The sequence below is a fragment of the Rhinolophus hipposideros genome, assembly GCF_964194185.1.
Source record: "Rhinolophus hipposideros genome assembly, chromosome: 10".
Lineage (NCBI taxonomy): Eukaryota > Metazoa > Chordata > Mammalia > Chiroptera > Rhinolophidae > Rhinolophus > Rhinolophus hipposideros.
Genome location: NC_138056.1, coordinates 22,501,637 through 22,507,636, shown reverse-complemented (window position 1 = coordinate 22,507,636; position 6,000 = coordinate 22,501,637). Strand labels below are relative to the sequence as shown.

The window sequence follows — 6,000 nt, the reverse complement described above, 5'->3', positions numbered from 1 at the left end:
ACTGGACTATAATCACTATAGGTTAGTACATGACATAGATACCACTCCCCTATACCATCATCTTCTCCAGATCTGAGTTTCTGCTCACTTTGCTTTTACATCCCCCCTTCCTGATGGTGTCTTTGGGGAGAACGTATGGTGCTTTCACCTGAAACAGCCTCTACTAAGCCGAAAAGAACAGTCACCACCAAATCAATTCCTCATCCATTAACAGGTTGTCTCTCTGTTCCTGAGACACAGGCATAACCTGGTTAGACCTGTTTTATTTGAACACTAACGTGTGAGTTGGCCAAATGCAAATGAGCCAATGTTTGTAATCCTTTATTTTATTTTTTTAAAGGGCCCGGCAGCCAATCAGAAGAGGAGGAAGTGACTTAGGGAATTCCCGGTTGGTGGCTTATTGCTTAACATCCTACAAAATGATTTAAAATTATTGTCATATGCATTTATCTCCACTCTGATGAGGGCTCAGACGTGATAACACCCCTGGTTCTCCATCCCCGTAGGAGCTGGCGTGACGGGCTGCCTGTTGCCTCCCCTCCATTAGCCACAGCTATTGGATTTCCCAACCAGAATCGTTAGGCAAATGAGGTAAGTTCTTATTTTTAAAGTCCTTCTTTTGAATCTGAAATTCAACCACCTGAGTGGAAAGAGAAGCCTGCCTTGAATCAGACAGACGCAACTAAAGCAGACTTCTGGAGGCAGCAGGCAGGAAGTAAGCTTGTCTCACCTGCGCTTACCTCACTGAGTCTTATTAGAATTGCATTTGGGGGGGCAGCTGGGCACTGTTGATGTTATCTGTGAATTCCCTGCATTGAGTTGGACTTCCAGTGACTGCGAATTTAAAAGCTCCAGGTTTCTTTCCCTCTGCTTGTGTGACAAAGCCATTCCCTTGGGTTGAATTCTAAACCAAATAGGCAGCTGGGGATAGGTGATCCTGATAGAGCTCGGTGAAGAACTGGTTGACTCAATAGTTATTGGAGCTCAGAGCACATGTTCTCACTTTCTAGAGATGTTTTCTGTTGGCAATTTTTCTGACTCAGTTGTAGGGAAAGGCAGATTCATTTTTAGTATATTCTGGTGTTGGAAAATGGCTGGAAATAAGCAAGGGCGTATGTATCCACACTGGAAAAAGTGGTCAGGCAGATCGGGTAGGCAAGGAGATTTGGGGAGAGCTGCATACCTAAAAATGACTCTGTCCACAAAAAAAAAAAAAAATTGGCAAGGAATTTTCCCATATCACAAGGTGACACACTAACCTTTTGTTTGTTCCATAATGGGGTACTCTGACTACACAGGCAGACATGGGTCAGCAACACCGAAAGCCTTCTGAGACAGAGACTATTTTGATTTTATTTGGACACCACGGAGAAGTGTTGACCCCAGGGTGGATGGAACTGGGAATAGTGGAGAATTAATCTTCTTGGTAAAGAACAACATTTTAGCCATCCGTCTGTGCCAAGATTTAGTATACTCCCAGTACTGTGGATGCGTGTTATATTTTTAAGAGGACACATAAATTCTGTGAGCCTAAGTGCGCAGGTGTCTCCACTGGTTATTTGCACTGATCCGAGTAGCAGGAAAAAAGTGAGTGAGTGTTTGGATTCTGGAAACTGTCTGAGGAAACGTCTCATTCAGGAGTGGATTCGGTAGGCATGGGTGTGTTCAAATAGAGCCTTTCAATGTATAAAAGGGTAGTTTGGGGTCATGAGGGACCATGTGCAAATTCCACTGAGATCAAAGGAAGAGTCAATTTCCAATAAGAGAGATAAAGTCATATTATGAGGATGAACTTCATGAGTAAGCGACGCTAGCAGAAAAGGCTCTTAAGAGATTTTAAGAATGACTTTAATAGGTTCATTTGGAGTTTGCAGAAGGCTCCATTGTCCTCTTTTTGAGACCTAGAATTCTGAGACTATAAAATAGCTCATCGTTTCCATCTTCTTTTAACCTGAAGTTATGTAGGATCACATCACTTCCACATCAATTGCTAATGGTTCATGTGGATATATTTTAAAAACAATGATAAAACGTGAAATGGGGGTCATTTGGAAGTTTATAATTGCATTTGAAAAAATAATAAGAGATTTTTTCTCCATGTTTCCAAAGTATTTTACAAAGGCATTTTAAAAGAAAATAACTTAGAGGGAACAACTCTGCTATAAGTTCTCCTGAGTTACTGTTCAAGATGGCGGACATTTTTAGGATGGTTGTGAATTTGATCCAGGTTGCATATATACGGAACATCTCAAATTTAATTATATTTTTCCTTTTGTGTTAAAAACCATCTATTGTTAAATTAAAAAAACACTCCCCCCCCCCCCCCGTTTTTTCCATTTTTTAATACATAGTGAGCTCTCCCAAATGAAAATGCCTCGGGGACCTCTGGACCTCTGAGAAAGCCTTCTACATTTTGATAGAATCACTTATGAGTCCATGTTTATGCTCCCATTAATTTACCAACTTTACCCAGATCTTCTTTCAGTATCTTTTGGACTCCTTGAGGGGCTGAGACAAAACGAAAACTGAGAGGTTAAAATATTTAGTCAACTGCATTCAATTAGCTAATTAGAAACTAGAAGAAACTCATATCAGGTCTCAGGTCAGAATGTGAGTGGTTGGGCCAAAGTTCACCTCTACGAAGTAGAATTGAGCATTTTGGAATCTGTAATGTTTAATTTCCTCCTCATCCTCCCCACCTCCAAATCAGGGAATTTTAGCCTTGGGTTGTGTTCTTTAGACCATCTTGCTTTTCTGAAAGCCCAGTGTAAGAATCCTGTCCAATGTTAAAGCATCCAGCACAGACATAGAGGTTTATACAAATCATTACAAAATTATTCAGTCTTTCCCTCTTCCTCCAGACAGAATCATTTCTAAGTCCTTTCAAAGAGATGTGATTTTCAAAGGCCTCTGGGAGTGGGGGTGAGGGGGGTGGATACCAAGAATGCCATGGTAGAACCCGTAACACACTTGAGAAGACATGCCAGAGTTTTAAGGAACCAAATATAAAGTTGGAACCTGATTTTCAGTAACACCTTTTTGCTGCGCTTCAGCCCATTTCTCTTGTAAAGATCGCTTTCTGGTAGAATGGAAGTGACAATCATTTCTGTTGTGGGTGGGGCCCTCATTGGGAGGCACTCGACTCCACTGCAGGCTTGGTGTTTAGAGACCAACCACGCTTTCTCAGGTTGGCTTTGTTACTAGGTAACCCAGGGAGCTCGGTGGCTTTTAGCTTGGGTAAGCCGAATCTGCGGTGGGGATTTTCATCTGAAGACAGAGGCAAGAAAGCAGCCATATCTTGCAAGGATTCTCTTAAATCTGTTGCTGAATAACTGAACAGATGGAGAAGATAAAACTGTACTTAATGTTTTCTTAATTTTTAATAAGATTTTAAATAATATGATTTGTCCCAAGGAGCAGGCAATTGTGCTCTTTTTAGAAATATGTGACTATTATAGTTATTTAAATTGGAAAAGGTTTTAAAGGGCCAGAATATTTAGCCGCACAGGAAACAAACAGTGCAGTGGGGAGAAGGGCGCTAATATTAAGATGGGACATACCGTATGTTTAAGTTGAATGGCATTGATGTCAGGAAGCTGAGATGTACTGGAGTAAAAATGTCCATGAGTTATTTGTCCCTAGAGTTATTTGATAAAAAATTTACTGGACTTCAGAGGGAGGAAAAAAGATATTTCTTTAAGAATTTTCTGGAAGAATTTCAGATTTTTGAGTGATTGGAGCACAATGCGGATAAGACAGTGTGCAGAGCAGGGCTCAGAACTGGCAGTCAGGAGACTTGGTTTTCTATCTCTGGCAAAGCTGTGCGCCCAGAGTGACACACTCCACCTCTCTGGGCTTTAGTTTCCTCATCTGGAGAAATGAGTTTGAACCTGATTGTCTTTGAGATCCATTGAACCCTCAGATTCTGATGCCCGGGAGAACCGGCTATGCTGAGAGGTTACCAGGTTTAACTTGAATCTGTGAAAGCTGAGAATGAGGTAAGAGATGCCTTCCTAAGGAGGCGATAGATAGGAAAGAAAAGAAGTAGGAGACTTTAAATGCTTACTTTGGGGGTCTTCAGAATTTTGGATAATAGATAGAACTGGTGGAGGTACTCAGAGGGGCTACCTGGGCCCTCTTTGGGGGGTGTTAGAGGCTGCTCCATGACAATATCTGACCTTCATCAATTTGCCTCATATGTCCAAAGTTGGTGGGAGTGTAGAAGTGGGTGACGCTGACAGTTATGTGACCACAGGGAACAATCGGTGGACACGAGGAGGCACTCTAATGATCTCTTCTCTAAAACACCAAAACAGCCTCCTGAAAAGTGAACATTTAGGCACGCAGGGAGTCGACTCAGTTTGTGTGGTGCTGATCAGTTCGCTTGACTGATTGCCCATGAATTATTGGGTAGATTGGATGGACAAGCACTCCTTCTCCTAGAGGAAGACCCTAGGGATAAGAGAAGGGGCGCATGCCTGGCTGAGCCACTGGGCAATCAGCCTGGAGACTCTCGTATTCTCAGAGGGCCTCAGCCTGCATCCGGGCAACCAGCACTTGCAACAGGGTCAAGCAGGGTGGCCCATTTAAAGAGGCTCCCAGGGTTTTAATTGACCTTGTTTTAAAAGAGACACCCTGTAAAAATACCCTTTAAAAAATTGATTTCACTAGTACCTAACCACACTCTGTCTTCAGTTTGTTTTACAGGGCTGGGTGCCTTGTTCTGGTTCATTGAATTCAGATTATGTGTTTTTTCCAATCTTCTTCCACACCCTGGCCCTCACAGCCTCCTTCCCTTCCTTTCTCAGAAGTGTCTTTATTGTTATTAAAGCTATCTACCTATTATTTATTTAAAGTATGACCAGCATTGGTGAATTCAAAATGTGCTTTCTGATGAAAACAAAGGCAAACATAAAAAGGAGCCCCAAAGCCTATTATATTTTAACGATTAGACTAATAGACCACCTCATTAACACCACTATTTTAACGTCAGTACTTATTTTTACTTTTGTATGACCTTGTCTAGATGTCATTATAATTGTGGTGAACTTAAAATTTCATATTCGGTCACTTCCCCCTGACTGTATATCACAGACACAACGTAAACAATCTTGGGGGTTGGCCCTCATTTGCCAGGTTAAGGATTTGAGAAGTTTCAGTCACCCTGCTAGCCCTTTCTCAACCTGATGTAAAGTTTTTCCAAAACCCTGAACCGTCTTTCTTGGAATATATATATGAAGAGGCTCTTCTGTCTTTTGCAGATGACAGTGGAGCTTGGAGAATATGGCTGTCTTGTAGAGATTATGTGGGGATCCCTCTTAGCAAGCTTTAAAAAATTCCCTCGGTCGGGCTAATGCTATATTCTGGTGGTCGAGGTAAATGGGGTCTGAAAGGTGAAGCTATTTTCAGCCCTGTCTTCACGGTGACTGACAAAACTTCTTTCATCTTTGCAGTGTGCTTTAGATTTGTCCCAAATCAGCCTCTGTCTCGGTTATGTCCATTTGTAAAATTAGAGAGCACCTAGATCCCCTTTCACCCATTGTAACTCCCCTGGCCAGATGCTATGGGTTGAGGAACACAGATGAAGAGAAGGCTTTGCTTGTGTTTCTGAAGGGGCAGGAAGCTATGAGCTCTGGTTGCCCGGGAACAGATGGAAAGTAGTACAAAGAACACTGGGTTTAGAGTCAGAATACCTGGGTTCCAATTTGGCTCTGCCCATGGTTAGCTGAGTGACTTTGAGGGAGTTATATAAATGCTAGAATCGAAGTTTCCTCACCTGGGAAATGGAGTTAGTGATATCTGCTCAAAACTGTTGTAGGAATTAAATTAGACAAAGAATCTGAAAGCACCTAGACAAATGCTTGTGAGCAAATAATCGGTAATGTGTAGAGTAGAAATTGAGGACACGTCCTCAACATGGGTGTTTTCAGTGAGTCTCTGTTGGATCAAAGTGGATGAATAATTCTGGGATTTTGTGTTTTGAAATGATTGACGTTGGTT

The 6,000-nt window shown here is 41.9% G+C and overlaps 1 protein-coding gene across 2 annotated transcripts in view; it reads left to right on the top strand.

Moving 5' to 3' along the window:
• Positions 1-402: 402 nt before the first annotated feature.
• EHF (ETS homologous factor) overlaps positions 403-6,000 on the top strand; it is a 40,049-nt gene continuing 34,451 nt past the window's right edge. The window contains exon 1 of one of the 2 annotated variants that reach the window (XM_081062321.1): positions 403-591. The gene's annotated coding sequence lies outside the window, so the exon portion shown is untranslated. The remainder of the gene's footprint in view (positions 592-6,000) is intronic. The other variant, XM_081062320.1, reaches the window with a different exon arrangement.